Genomic DNA, 15575 nt, shown 5'->3' with positions numbered 1-15575 from the left:
ACGGGAGACTGGCGGCTCATGACAGACGGGAGACTCTGGCGGCCCATGACAGACGGGAGACTCTGGCGGATCATGACAGACGGGAGACTCTGGCGGCTCATGACAGACGGGAGACTCTGGCGGCTCATGACAGACGGGAGACTCCGGCAGCTCTGGACAGACGGGAGACTCCGGCAGCTCTGGACAGACGGGAGACTCCTGCAGCTCTGGACAGACGGGAGACTCTAGCAGCTCTGGACAGACGGGAACACCTGTAGGCGCTGGAGAGGAGGAAGGCTCTAGCAGCGCTGGACAGGCGAGCCACACTGTAGGCCTGGTGCGTGGTGCCGGCGCTGGTGGTACTGGGTCGAAGACACGCACAGGAAACCTGGTGTGGGGAGCTGCCACCGGAGGGCTGGTGCGTGGAGGTGGTATTGGATAGACTGGACCGTGCAGGCGCACTGGAGCTCTTAAGCACCGAGCCTGCCCAACCTTACCTGGTTGAATGCTCCCGGTCGCCCTGCCAGTACGGCGAGGTGGAATAGCCCGCACTGGGCTGTGCAGGCGAACCGGGGACACCATGCGTAAGGCTGGTGCCATGTATGCCGGCCCAAGGAGATGCACTGTAGACCAGATGCGTAGAGCCGGCTTCATGGCAACTTGCTCGATGCCCACTCTAACCCGACCGATATGCGGAGCTGGTATGTACCGCACCAGGCTATGCACCCGCACTGGGGACACCATGCGCACCACAGCATAACACGGTGCCTGCCCAGTCTCTCTCGCCCTCCGGTAAGCACAGGAAGTTGGCGCAGGTCTCCTACCTGGCTTCGCCACACTTCCTGTGTGCCTCCCCCCAATACATTTTTGGGGCTGACTCTTGGGCTTCCACCCACGTCGCCGTGCTGCCTCCTCATACCAGTGCCTCTACGCCTTCGCCGCCTCCAGCTCTTCTTTGGGGTGGCGATATTCTCCTGGCTGTGCCCAGAGTCCTTTACCGTCCAACTCGTCATCCCATGTCCAGTCCTCCTTGCATTGCTCCTGCTGCCGCTGCCTGTCACCACGCCGCTTGGTCCTGTTGTGGTGGGTGATTCTGTCACGATCGTCGTAAGGAGCGGACCAAAATGCAGCGTGGTATGTGTTCATGATGATTTTTTAATTAAAGAAAGCACTGAACACTGAATACAAACTATACAAAACAATAAACGAATAACGACCGTGAAGCTATAATAAGAACTGTGTTGACACAAGCAACTAACATAGACAATCACCCACAACCCACAATGACAAAACAGGCTACCTAAATATGGCTCCCAATCAGAGACAATGAATAACACCTGCATCTGATTGAGAACCATATCAGGCCAAACACAGAAAAAGACAAACTAGACATCCAACATAGAATGCCCACTCAGATCACACCCTGACCAAACAAAACATAGAAACATACAAAGCAAACTATGGTCAGGGTGTGACATATTTTGTAAATGCTGATATTGAAAAATCCATTTTAAAAAAGAAGAAAAAAAGAAGATTGTTCTGAGATTTACACCACTCCAGCCGACGCTTGTTCGAAAGCATGGCAAGACTAACAGAGATGGCAGACTGAACATAGCAGTGCAGATAAAAAGTAATATTCAATATCTGTAAGTTAGATATTAGCACTACACATACTGGTGGGTAATAACCTTCAATCTGGATAACAAAACTAAATAAATCATAAGGCTAGAGAAATTTTTCGACAAATATTACAAAAACAAACAACACCCATATATGACAGAGAGTAAACTAGAAGAACCAATCTCCAAAATAAAACGTGACTCCTCCAAAGACACATATGATTTAAGCTTTTCACCACCGGGAATGGTAAGGGTGAAAACCGATCTGTTAAAATCGATAAATGGCAGACAAACTGGGCATACTTGAATTAGTCAGTGAAGATATAAAGGAGTTGAAGATGAGCCTCGAGATGAGTGACGAAAACGCTGTGACAATGGAGAAATAAACAAACAAGCTAAAAGGGACAGTCAATAAGATTGAAATGGATGTTAATTAACTTGAAAAGGAGAACATCTTTCTGAGAGAAGCCTTCCTTGACATACAGACTAAATCCATGAGAGACAATCTGGTACTTACTGGTATCCAAGAGAAGAAGAAGTTCCTGAGGGTGTAGTGAGGGAGATACTTCTTTCAGCGCTTCAGATCCTGAGCGAAGCTGTCGAAAAAATCCAAATCGAATGTGTGCACCGTTTCGGACAGAGAGGACAGAGATATGAGTGCTCAGTCATTGACAAATGTGCTTTCTTTAAATATAACATAATGGTTAAAAGCTTGGGTTAAAGAATTGCTGGCACCAAAATAGGCATGAATTATCAGTTTCCAAAGGAAATTGCAGAATGGCCAAAGTTCTGTACCCAATCTTCAAGGAGAATAGATTAAAAGGGTAGTTCTCGTAGTCGATAAACTTTATATTGATAACAAATGTTCTGAGACAGAAAGACTACTCCATGGCTATTCTAAATATTACAAAGTTCCCATAAAGGAGTCGAATAATGTAACACCCGATTACTAGCCATGGTAGGGATTGTAATAAAAAATATATATAGAAAAGTAATCAAATACAACAATTGTTAAAGAAATAAACTACAACTAAACTACACCATTCTAGATAGGGAATGTTGGAAAATAATTAGAATTAGACTTTCCATATACAGTATTTCATGAATTGATAAGACAGCATTAGAAGAAAGGATAATTAACAAAATAATACATCTTAAAATATAAGGAACTGGAACACAAAAGTACTCAATCAACATGGTACAGATAAAACACAGCAAACAGAGAACATAAAAGGCACAGTACATTTACATTTACATTTAATTCATTTAGCATGCAGATGTATTGTGATGGAAGGTGGGGTGTCCGTTTTTGTGTTTGGAATAGCGTGGAGTTAAGTGAGTGAAAAAAGATAACGTTTGCAAATCACAGAGCCCATTGTCACGCCTGCTCCCGCTCCCCCTCTCTGCCGCTCAAGGGCGCTAGCCTGCTCTTCATTACGCATGACAATGATCCCAAACACACTGCCCGGGCAACGAAGGAGTGGCTTCGTAAGAAGCATTTCAAGGTCCTAGAGTGGCCTAGCCAGTCTCCAGATCTCAACCCCATAGAAAATCTTTGGAGGAAGTTGAAAGTCTGTGTTGCCCAGCAATAGCCTCAAATCATCACTGTTCTAGAGGAGATCTGCATGGAGGAATGGGCCAAAATACCAGCAACAGTGTGTGAAAACCTTGTGAAGACTTACAGAAAACGTTTGACCTCTGTCATTGCCAACAAAGAGGATATAACAAAGTATTGAGATAAACTTTTGTTATTGACCAAATACTTATTTTCCACCATCATTTACAAATAAATTCATAAAAAATCCTACAATGTGATTTTCTGGATTTTCTTTTCTCAGTTTGTCTGGCATAGTTGAAGTGTACCTATGATGAAAATTACAGGCCTCTCTCATCTTTTTAAGTGGGAGAACTTGCACAATTGGTGGCTGACAAAATACTTTTTTCCCCCACTGTATATAACACGAGACACTGCGATAACCTTCCACCTCCCCACTGCCACATCTCACATAGTCATCTCACATCAGATACAGAGGTACCATACTCTGGAATTCTTATCTTCACATTGCCTAAACCTCATCATCCCTCAATAACTTCAAGCAAAGATTGATGAACCAAACTACCCAATATTCCCCTCAATGCAGCCTAACTCTCACACTCAAACACACACATAATCAAATATATTTTTTCTTGTATTTTGAGTATGTCATGTAAAAAATATAATTAATAAGCTTTGTTTAACCTTTTGGGCTTTCAACCTCACCTGCATACAATTTTTAATTTTTTTATAATATGTTTAATATTTTCCAATCATTTTTTAAATTTTAAATACAGCAATACAAATATTGACATTCATTGTATTGTTCAATGGGATGACCAACTTAGAGAACAATAAAAAACTTAACTCACACATACACAAAATATAACAAAATCATATTAGATGATATATGTATAAGAAGACAGCATATAGTCATTACAAGCAGTGTAGTTAAGCCCAAAATAAATATTGAGTGGAGTACAGCACAGAGTAGCAGCAGATCATCAACCCAGTTATGAAGCGGGACTAGACCATTTATCCAGAATCGGCTGCCATATTTTGTAAAACATTGGACTTCTATTGGAGGTATTGCATAGAATCTTCTCCATATGTATTACATTCCCTGAAAGGTACAGTCTCCAATTTCCAAAATTGCAATATGAGCCTTTTGGCTAATAGAGTACAAAGAGAGACAGTCTCCACTCCTGGTTATTCCCATCAACTGTACCAAACGGAGTGATCAATGGGTCTGGGGCTAGAACTCTATCGAAGGCCTTAGATAAGTAATAACAAACGAGAGCCCAGTAAGCATGTAACTTAGGACATGTCCAAAATAAGTGGGTCAATGTCCCCTCATCCTGCTTGCACCTCTCACACAGTGGTGAGGTGTCCGGGAATATTTTATGCAGTTTTACTTTTGTAACCTATGTAACCTATGTATCACCTTAAACTGTACAAGGTTGTGTCTGGCATTCACTAAACTGTGGTTTATATTCCTGAGAGCTTCTACCCAGTCCTCATCTGAGATTTCTGAACCAAGTTCTTGTTCCCAAGCCCTTTTAATGGTGTCTGTGGATACCTCTATGTGGGCCTGTAGCACATCATACAGTCTAGAGACTGACCCTTTTGAATGGGATTTGACAAGGATCACGCTATCTAATGTAGGACTATTTGGCTTAATGCACACTGTGGGATATGTGTCCTTATTAATAAATTCCTGATTTGGAGGTATCTCCAAATGTGTTGTTGGCATGTTAAACGTACCCTGTAATTGTTGAAATGACGCTAACTGACCATCAATGTATTAATTACCAATTGTTGTGAGCCCCTTCTCCCTCCACTGTGAAAACACCATATCATTCAATGCAGGGTGGAAAGGATGATTTAGGCAAATCGGGCTGTCAATGTATACAGTGGGTATGTTAAGAAAATACCTCATCTGTTTCCAGATCCTAAGAGTATGACAAATGACTGGATTAGAGTCATAAGAGGCTTTTTTCACATTTCATGGACTATTAACAAGTGCAGGGAGTGAGGAACGTTGACAGGAGGCCTGCTCAATCAAAACCCATGAAGGCATAGCATTCTGTCGCATCCCAGGTAAACTTTCCCTCCATGCACACTATTAATATCAGGTTTTTTTTATCTGTACTGTTTTGTCTTTCACTTATTTTCTTTGGTGCGATTAAATAAAACCTATGAAGTATTGTGTCTATGAAGTTACAGTCTGGAGAAGGAGTGAAAGTTGGACTTCTTGTAACGATGTGCGTTGAGAGTCGGGAAGCAAGTACAGGGAGTGAATATTTTAATAAATCAACAGAACATAATACAAAACAAGAAACACTAACGGCGCACCGACATGAAACACATACAGAAATAATATCGCCTGGGAAGGAACCAAAGGGAGTGACATAAATAGGGCAGGTAATCAAGGAGGTGATGGAATCCAGGTGAGTGTCAATAAGTGCTGGTGCGTGTGACGATGGTGACAGGTGTGCGTAATAATCAGCAGTCTGGTGACCTAGAGGCCTGAGGAGGAGCATACGTGACACGTCTAAAATGAAAAGCATAGGGACATATCAGAATATACAGTTAAGGTCAGAAGTTTACATACACCTTAGTCAAATACATACTAGCAAAAATTCCCTGTCTTAGGTCAGTTAGGATCCCCACTTTATTTTAAGAAAGTGAAATGTCAGAATAATAATAGAGAATGATTTATTTCAGCTTTTTTAAATTTATTCACATTCCCAGTGGGTCAGAAGTTTGCATACACTTAATTAGTATTTGGAAGCATTGCATTTAAATTGTTTAACTCGGGTCAAACGTTTCAGGTAGCCTTCCACAAGCTTCCCACAATAAGTTGGGTGATTTTTGACCCATTCCTCCTGACAGAGTTTGTGTAACTGAGTCAGGTTTGTAGGCATCCTTGCTCGCACATGCTTTATCAGTTCTGCCCACACATTTTCTATAGGATTGAGGTCAGGGCTTTGTGATGGCCACTCCAATACCTTGACTTTGTTGTCCTTAAGCCATTTTGCCACAACGTTGGAAGTATGATTGGGGTCATTGTTAATTTGGAAGACCCATGTGCGACCAAGCTTTAACTTCCTGACTGATATCTTGAGATGTTGCTTCAATATATCCACATAATTTTCCTTTCTTGTCATGCCATCTATTTTGTGAAGTGCACCAGTCCCTCCTGCAGCAAAGCAACCCCACAACATGATGCCACCCTCGTTCTTCAAGGTTGGGATGGTGTTCTTCAGCTTGCAAGCCTCCCCTTTTTCCTCCAAACATAACAATGGTCATTACGGCCAAACAGTTACATTTTTGTTTCATCAGACCAGAGGAAATTTCTCCAAAAAGTACGATCTTTGTCCCCATGTGCAGTTGCAAACCGTAGTCTGGCTTTTTAATGGTGGTTTTGGATCAGTGGCTTCTTCCTTGCTGAGTAGCCTTTCAGGTTATGTTGATATAAGACTTGTTTTACTGTGGATATAGATACTTTTGTACCTGTTCCCTCCAGCATCTTCACAAGGTCCTTTGCTGTTGTTCTGGGATTGATTTGCACTTTTCGCACCAAAGTAGGTTCATCTCTAGGAGACAGAACGCGTCTCCTTCCTGAGCGGTATGATGGCTGTGTGGTCCCATGGTGTTCATACTTGCGTACTATTGTTTGTACAGATGAACGTGGTACCTTCAGGTGTTTGGAAATTGCTGCCAAGGATGAACCAGACTTGTGGAGGTCTACAATTTTTTTCTGAGGTCTTGACTGATTTATTTTGATTTTCCCATGATGTCAAGCAAAGAGGCACTGAGTTTGAAGGTAGGCCTTGAAATACATCCACAGGTACACCTCCAATTGACTCAAATTATGTCAATTAGCCTATCAGAAGCTTCTAAAGCCATGACATAATTTCTGGAATTTTCCAAGCTGTTTAAAGGCACAGTCAACTTAGTGTATGTAAACTTCTGACCCACTGGAATAGTGATACAGTGAATTATATGTGAAATTGTTGTAAAAATGACTTGTGTCATGCACAAAGTAGATGTCCTAACCGACTTGCCAAAACCATAGTTTGTTAACAAGAAATTTGTGGAGTTGTTGAAAAACAAGTTTTAATGACTCCAACCTAAGTGTATGTAAACTTCTGACTTCAACTGTAAATAACTATTAATCAAATGGCCATCCAGACTATTTACCACCCCCCTTTGTTTTAACACTGCTGCTACTCGCTGTTTATTATCTATGCATAGTCACTTTACCCCTACCTACATGTACGAATTACCTCAACTAACCTGTACCCCCGCACATTGACTCAGTACTGGTACCCCCTGTACATAGCCTCGTTATTGTTATTTTATTGTGTTACTTGTTTCATTTGTTTGTTTTTTTTCATAATATTTTCATAACTATTCCTTGAACTGCATTGTTGGTTAAATACTTGTAATTAAGCATTTTACGGTAAGGTCTGTTGTATTGTTGTATTCAGCGCATGTGACAAATAACATTGGATTGGATTTGATTTGATTTGCAGATGGTAAGTCCGGTCCAACTCAAAGGCACTCAGGTTCCCACAGGCGAGGAAAGGAACTATGATTCAGTTGGGTCCCTGGTCTCAGGTCACAACGTTAAAGAAGATCGTAAGCTGGGACTTCAGGAGGGTGACATATTTTCCACGGAATATCTACACAGGAACCACAGGATAGGACAACATTCACAGCTAATTTAATTCCACAAAGTTCCAAACCATCTACATTTACATTTACATTTAAGTCATTTAGCAGACGCTCTTATCCAGAGCGACTTACAAATTGGTGCATTCACCTTATGACCTCCAGTGGAACAGTAGTGCATCTAAATCTTTTCAGGGGGAGGGGGGGTGAGAGGGATTACTTTATCCTATCCTAGGTATTCCTTAAAGAGGTGGGGTTTCAGGTGTCTCCGGAAGGTGGTGATTGACTCCGCTGTCCTGGCGTCGTGAGGGAGTTTGTTCCACCATTGGGGGGCCAGAGCAGCGAACAGTTTTGACTGGGCTGAGCGGGAACTGTACTTCCTCAGTGGTAGGGAGGCGAGCAGGCCAGAGGTGGATGAACGCAGTGCCCTTGTTTGGGTGTAGGGCCTGATCAGAGCCTGGAGGTACTGAGGTGCCGTTCCCCTCACAGCTCCGTAGGCAAGCACCATGGTCTTGTAGCGGATGCGAGCTTCAACTGGAAGCCAGTGGAGGGAGCGGAGGAGCGGGGTGACGTGAGAGAACTTGGGAAGGTTGAACACCAGACGGGCTGCGGCGTTCTGGATGAGTTGTAGGGGTTTAATGGCACAGGCAGGGAGCCCAGCCAACAGCGAGTTGCAGTAATCCAGACGGGAGATGACAAGTGCCTGGATTAGGACCTGCGCCGCTTCCTGTGTGAGGCAGGGTCGTACTCTGCGGATGTTGTAGAGCATGAACCTACAGGAACGGGCCACCGCCTTGATGTTAGTTGAGAACGACAGGGTGTTGTCCAGGATCACGCCAAGGTTCTTAGCGCTCTGGGAGGAGGACACAATGGAGTTGTCAACCGTGATGGCGAGATCATGGAACGGGCAGTCCTTCCCCGGGAGGAAGAGTAGCTCCGTCTTGCCGAGGTTCAGCTTGAGGTGGTGATCCGTCATCCACACGGATATGTCTGCCAGACATGCAGAGATGCGATTCGCCACCTGGTCATCAGAAGGGGGAAAGGAGAAGATTAATTGTGTGTCGTCTGCATAGCAATGATAGGAGAGACCATGTGAGGTTATGACAGAGCCAAGTGACTTGGTGTATAGCGAGAATAGGAGAGGGCCTAGAACAGAGCCCTGGGGACACCAGTGGTGAGAGCACGTGGTGTGGAGACGGTTCTCGCCACGCCACCTGGTAGGAGCGACCTGTCAGGTAGGACGCAATCCAAGCGTGGGCCGCGCCGGAGATGCCCAACTCGGAGAGGGTGGAGAGGAGGATCTGATGGTTCACAGTATCGAAGGCAGCCGATAGGTCTAGAAGGATGAGAGCAGAGGAGAGAGAGTTAGCTTTAGCAGTGCGGAGCGCCTCCGTGATACAGAGAAGAGCAGTCTCAGTTGAATGACTAGTCTTGAAACCTGACTGATTTGGATCAAGAAGGTCATTCTGAGAGAGATAGCGGGAGAGCTGGCCAAGGACGGCACGTTCAAGAGTTTTGGAGAGAAAAGAAAGAAGGGATACTGGTCTGTAGTTGTTGACATCGGAGGGATCGAGTGTAGGTTTTTTCAGAAGGGGTGCAACTCTCGCTCTCTTGAAGACGGAAGGGACGTAGCCAGCGGTCAGGGATGAGTTGATGAGCGAGGTGAGGTAAGGGAGGAGGTCTCCGGAAATGGTCTGGAGAAGAGAGGAGGGGATAGGGTCAAGCGGGCAGGTTGTAGGGCGGCCGGCCGTCACAAGACGCGAGATTTCATCTGGAGAGAGAGGGGAGAAAGAGGTCAGAGCACAGGGTAGGGCAGTGTGAGCAGAACCAGCGGTGTCGTTTGACTTAGCAAACGAGGATCGGATGTCGTCGACCTTCTTTTCAAAATGGTTGACGAAGTCATCTGCAGAGAGGGAGGAGGGGGGGGAGGGGGAGGGGGATTCAGGAGGGAGGAGAAGGTTGCAAAGAGCTTCCTAGGGTTAGAGGCAGATGCTTGGAATTTAGAGTGGTAGAAAGTGGCTTTAGCAGCAGAGAGAGAAGAGGAAAATGTAGAGAGGAGGGAGTGAAAGGATGTCAGGTCCGCAGGGAGGCGAGTTTTCCTCCATTTCCGCTCGGCTGCCCGGAGCCCTGTTCTGTGAGCTCGCAATGAGTCGTCGAGCCACGGAGCGGGAGGGGAGGACCGAGCCGGCCTGGAGGATAGGGGACATAGAGAGTCAAAGGATGCAGAAAGGGAGGAGAGGAGGGTTGAGGAGGCAGAATCAGGAGATAGGTTGGAGAAGGTTTGAGCAGAGGGAAGAGATGATAGGATGGAAGAGGAGAGAGTAGCGGGGAGAGAGAGCGAAGGTTGGGACGGCGCGATACCATCCGAGTAGGGGCAGTGTGGGAAGTGTTGGATGAGAGCGAGAGGGAAAAGGATACAAGGTAGTGGTCGGAGACTTGGAGGGGAGTTGCAACGAGGTTAGTGGAAGAACAGCATCTAGTAAAGATGAGGTCGAGCGTATTTCCTGCCTTGTGAGTAGGGGGGGAAGGTGAGAGGGTGAGGTCAAAAGAGGAGAGGAGTGGAAAGAAGGAGGCAGAGAGGAATGAGTCAAAGGAAGGAATGAGTCAAAGGTAGGCGTGGGGAGGTTAAAGTCGCCCAGAACTGTGAGAGGTGAGCCGTCCTCAGGAAAGGAGCTTATCAAGGCATCAAGCTCATTGATGAACTCTCCGAGGGAACCTGGAGGGCGATAAATGATAAGGATGTTAAGCTTGAAAGGGCTGGTAACTGTGACAGCATGGAATTCAATGAAATTCTCATCGAACGTTCAGCCTACCTTTGCAACAAACATTCCTTCAGGATTCAGTACAGGTTTTGTCATGTTTAGCGCCTGAGAAGGTATATTTAATAAAATATTGTAAAGGGATGAACAATACAGACATATAACTGGATCAGTCATTTGGTATTCAACTGAATATAACACTTGTTGCAGTGTAGTACTCGCAGCAAATATGAGCTGAGCCTGGATGTACTCATCCACATCATGGAGTCCCATCACTATGGAGACAAGCCAGAAAATAACCAATGAGAGGAGCCATAAGCAAATAGTCCAATTACAAAACAACAATCTCCAAAGTGGCCACTAAAAGAAAAGTGTAAAAGTATATAGAACCCTAACCGTCTGGTGCTCCATCAAACATTACCAGGTCTGCAGGCTGTCCTTCTAAATGCACATGAACTCCTGGGCAGTGGAGATCTAAAAATATTAAAGCAACAGATATTTTTGACCCACCCGCTTTGTTGAAATACAATTTGAGTGCCTGATCCAAATCTGTCACACAATGGCTTGATTCCAAACCAAGCACTTATCCCCGTCCTTCTGCCCTTGATGATGACTTGCACTTCCTTCTCTGAGAGGTCTGGAATCCAGCCAATGGTGCAGCCAATTCAGTGTTCCAGAATAGTGTGCAGTCTCTACAGGTCCTTGTGGGACAGACGTTCCCCTGTTACCTTTATGATGTCCCCCTGGATCTGTGTGACCCCTGGGAGAGGAACCATGGCCTGTGGGTCCACCACCACAATCTTCACCTCCTCACTCTTCTCCTCTGTCAAACAATCAGATAACAAAATAGTATTAGTGTTATGCATACTATTCAAAAACACCCCATACTAACTGCCAACAATGCTTAGAGGAGAAGGAAAGTGAGTGAGACCAACCTGAATTTATGGCTGAGGACCTGGCTCCAGCTGCCTGTGTATATTAGTATGTGGTAAATTGCGCGTGCCGCTCCGGCCGCCCAGAGTGGCTCACTTGTGGGTGTGCTGGCAGCATATAGCAGCAGGTTTGATTGTGGGTCAAGAATTCAGCATAGCACGTTTGTATGAAGGTCTGGTTATTAAATGGGTATTCTCCATTCTCCATTTCATGAATTTATTCCCAGGTAAACAGTAATATGCTCTAAACCGCTCTGGTGAAAAATGTTGCTGCCCTGTTTCCAATCATCCACATGGCTGGGAGAACCTATCTGTGGGTGTGCTGGCAGCATTTCTAAAAAAATATATTTTTTAAAGTATTATTAGCTAACTAGCTACAGAGCAGGCCAACTTTACATACGGTATAGCTAGCTAGATAAGTTAATTAAATGTCACTGTCAAGGGGCCTCCCTTGATGGTGGCGCAGTGGTTAAGGGCGCTGTACCACCAGAGAATCTGGGTTCCCGCCCAGGCTCTGTCGTAACCGGCCGCGACCGGGAGGTCCGTGGGGCTACGCACAATTGGCCTAGCGTCATCCGGGTTAGGGAGGGCTTGGCCGGTAGGGATATACTTGTCTCATCGCGCACCAGCGACTCCTGTGGCGGGCCGGGCGCAGTGCACGCTAACCAAGGTTGCCAGGTGCACGGTGTTTCCTCCGACACATTGGTGCGGCTGGCTTCCGGGTTGGATGCGCCCTGTGTTAAGAAGCAGTGCGGCATGGTTGGGTTGTGTATCGGAGGACGCATGACTTTCAACCTTCGTCTCTCCCGAGCCCGTACGGGAGTTGTAACGATGAGACAAGATAGTAGCTACGAACAATTGGATACCACGAAATTGGGGAGAAAAAGGGGTAAAAAAAAAAAAGTAATGATAATACAAATAAAAAAATATCACTGTCAAAGTGAGCGAGTAGGCTTTTCTGAATAGGGCAGGTACTTTTGTGTAGTTTCAGTCCCTAGAAGTGAGGACAGAGGCAATAGTAACAATAGTAACATAATGTTCAGTGCTGTATAATTTGAGTATCCACAATGACCTGGTGATGTGAAAGTCTAAGAATGACATTATCTTCCATATTCTTACAGATACCTTGCAATCGGAGGTTCCTTCAAAACGACTGTCAACAGTTCAAGGTTCCCTTGCGTGACAAGGGCCATCTGGGACTGGCTCCTGGGGGAATTCAGGTGTGTGAAGGTCACCTGTGTCCTGCATAACTTCATGAGCATGGACATGAGAACCAGGGTGGGATCTGCAGCTCGCCGGCATGTTCCAGAGGAGAAGTCTGCTGCTCTGCTGAATCTTTCAAGGAAGGGGTCCAACAACGCAGCATGGGAGGCAATCCGTGTACGGGAGATCTTCACCTCCTATTTCTTTGAAGAGGGTGCTGTACCCTGGCAACACCATAGACTACAATCAAAGAGCCATCCACATTGCAATAAGAGTATTATTTCATTTACTTAGCTATGTCAACTGCAATTCCCAGTTTCTCTCCCTTTGATTTCTACTTCTCTGGTGAGGGTGCTGTTTAGGTAAGGGTCTGTACAAAAACAAAATAGGCTGTTTTAAGAGTCACCCATATAGATAAAATATAGAACAATTAGACACCCTATAACCCACACCTACACACATGTATAAATCTGATTGATGGATTGTGTTGTGCTGTAAGCAGGCTCAGGTGTATAACTGTGGCTCCTTCCACTTTCAAACAATGGTGTAGGCAAGAGGGCCAACCATCAACAATAGTAAGACACTTCATTATTTCAATATCTACACTATATTGAGGCCGAGACTGATGTCTTGCTTCTGGGCAGACTAAACAAATTCTTCGCACGCTTTGAGGGTGGTGCGGTCTGCCCAACGCATTACCGGGGGCAAACTACCTGCCCTCCAGGACATCTATAGCACCCGATGTCACAGGAAGGCCAAAAAGATCATCAAGGACATCAACCACCCGAGCCACTGCCTGTTCACCCAGCTATCATCCAGAAGGCGAGGTCAGTATAGGTGCATCAAAGCTGGGACCGAGAGACTGAAAAACAGCTTCTATCTTAAGGCCATCAGACTTTTAAACAGCCATCACTAGCACATTAGAGGCTGCTGCCTATAAGCATAGACTAGAAATCACTGGCCACTTTAAGGAGTGGAACACTAGTCACTTTAATAATTTTATTATCTGGCATTACTCATCAATATGTATATAGTGTATTCTATACTATCTTAGTCACTTAATAATGTTTACATGTCTTGCATTACTCATTTCATATGTATATACTGTTCTCTATACTATTCTACTGTATCTTAGTCCGTTCCGCTCGGACATCGCTGGTCCATATGTATATAGTCATTCCTACTTAGACTTGTGTGCATTGGGTATATGTTGTGTAATTAGTTAGATATTAATTGTTAGATATTACTGCACTGTCAGAGCTAGAAGCACAAGCATTTCGATAAACCTGCAATAACATCTGCTAATCACGTGTATGTAACCAATAAAATTGTATTTTATTTGCTTTATTGTTTGTCCTCGTGTGTCCATTCATGTTTTTCAGTATAAAGTACTCTGCAGCCACTTAGTGTGGACATCAGGTGAGGCCACACACACAGATTCCTGTTGAACACTGACTCTTTAATAACCTCTTGGAACTACCCATCCCGGATCCGGGAGAATTGTCATCAACTGACACTAATTAGCATAACGTAACGGACAAAACATATTACTAGAAAATATTCATATTCATGAAATCACAAGTGACATATAGTGAAACACACACTTTTGTTAATCACCCTGTCATCTCAGATTTTGAAATTATGCTTTACAGTCAAAGCAAGACAAGAATTTGTGTAAGTTTATCGATAACCTAGCATAGCATTATGTCCAGCTAGCAGTAGGCAACTTGGTCACGAAAATCAGAAAAGCAATCAAATTAAATTGTTTACCTTTGATGAGCTTCGGATGTTTTCACTCACGTGACTCCCCGTTAGACAGCAAATGTTCATTTTGTCCCATAAAGATTATTTTTATTGCCGAAATACCTCCTTTTGTTCTTCACGTTTGGTTGAAAAATCCACCGGACACTGCGGTCACCACAACGTTGAAAAATATTCCAAATTAGATCCATAATATCGATAGAAACATGGCAAATGTTTTTTATAATCATCCTCAAGGTGTTTTTCAAATATCTATTCGATAATATATCAACCGGGACAGTTGGCTTCCCAGTAGGAACGAGAGGCACAATGACCCCCTTGGTCTATTACGCACAAATCACTCTGAGAGCCACCAGCTGACCACTGACGCAATGTTGTCCTTCACGCTCATTTTTCAAAATAAAAGCCTGAAACTATGTCTTTTGACACTAGACACATTAGGGAAGCCATAGAAAAAGGAATCTGGTTGATATCCCATTCACTGCTCAATAGGGACGCATAGGAACGCAAAGGTTTCTAAATAAAAGTCCCTTCCTGATTGGATTTTTCTCTGGCTTTCACCTGCAATATCAGTCCTGTTATACTCACAGACAATATTTTTACAGTTTTGGAAACTTTAGAGTGTTTTCTATCCTAAGCTGTCAATTATATGCATATTCTACCATCTTGTCCTGACAAAATAGACCGTTTACTTTGGTCACTCGGTCAGGCAAACAGGATATATTATTAAAGAAATGCTTTACATTGAAATACAGATAGAGATGTAGTAGTCCCAGAGTTAATGATCCAAGGTCAGTATTGCATTTCACCTCCTGATGATTATGATGACCGACAGTGTTAGAATAAAAAAAAAACATGTATTGAGCTATCTCTCTCTCTCCATCTGTCTCTTGTCTGCAGGTATGTTTTGATGTGAGAGAGGATGCCAACCCCCAGCCCCGCCATCGCCACCTTACCTGCTCTTAAGATAACCTTCGGGCCGACTGGGAGCCCAAGGCTGGTTAGGAGACACCACTAGAGATTCTATTGTGTAATTGGGATGAACTGAGAGAATATTAGGGTAGCACTGTGATTCATTAATCATATGCTGTATTCCCTGCTCCTCTGT

The 15575-nt window shown here is 44.3% G+C and overlaps 1 pseudogene; it reads right to left on the bottom strand.

The window, feature by feature from the left end:
* Positions 1-906: 906 nt before the first annotated feature.
* On the bottom strand, positions 907-12751 carry LOC115146903 (tRNA (cytidine(32)/guanosine(34)-2'-O)-methyltransferase-like; annotated as a pseudogene).
* Positions 12752-15575: the final 2824 nt, after the last annotated feature.

Source organism: Oncorhynchus nerka, linkage group LG19, assembly GCF_034236695.1.
Source record: "Oncorhynchus nerka isolate Pitt River linkage group LG19, Oner_Uvic_2.0, whole genome shotgun sequence".
Lineage (NCBI taxonomy): Eukaryota > Metazoa > Chordata > Actinopteri > Salmoniformes > Salmonidae > Oncorhynchus > Oncorhynchus nerka.
Note: the sequence above shows the minus strand (reverse complement) of the source record. Positions and strands in the feature narration are given on the sequence as shown.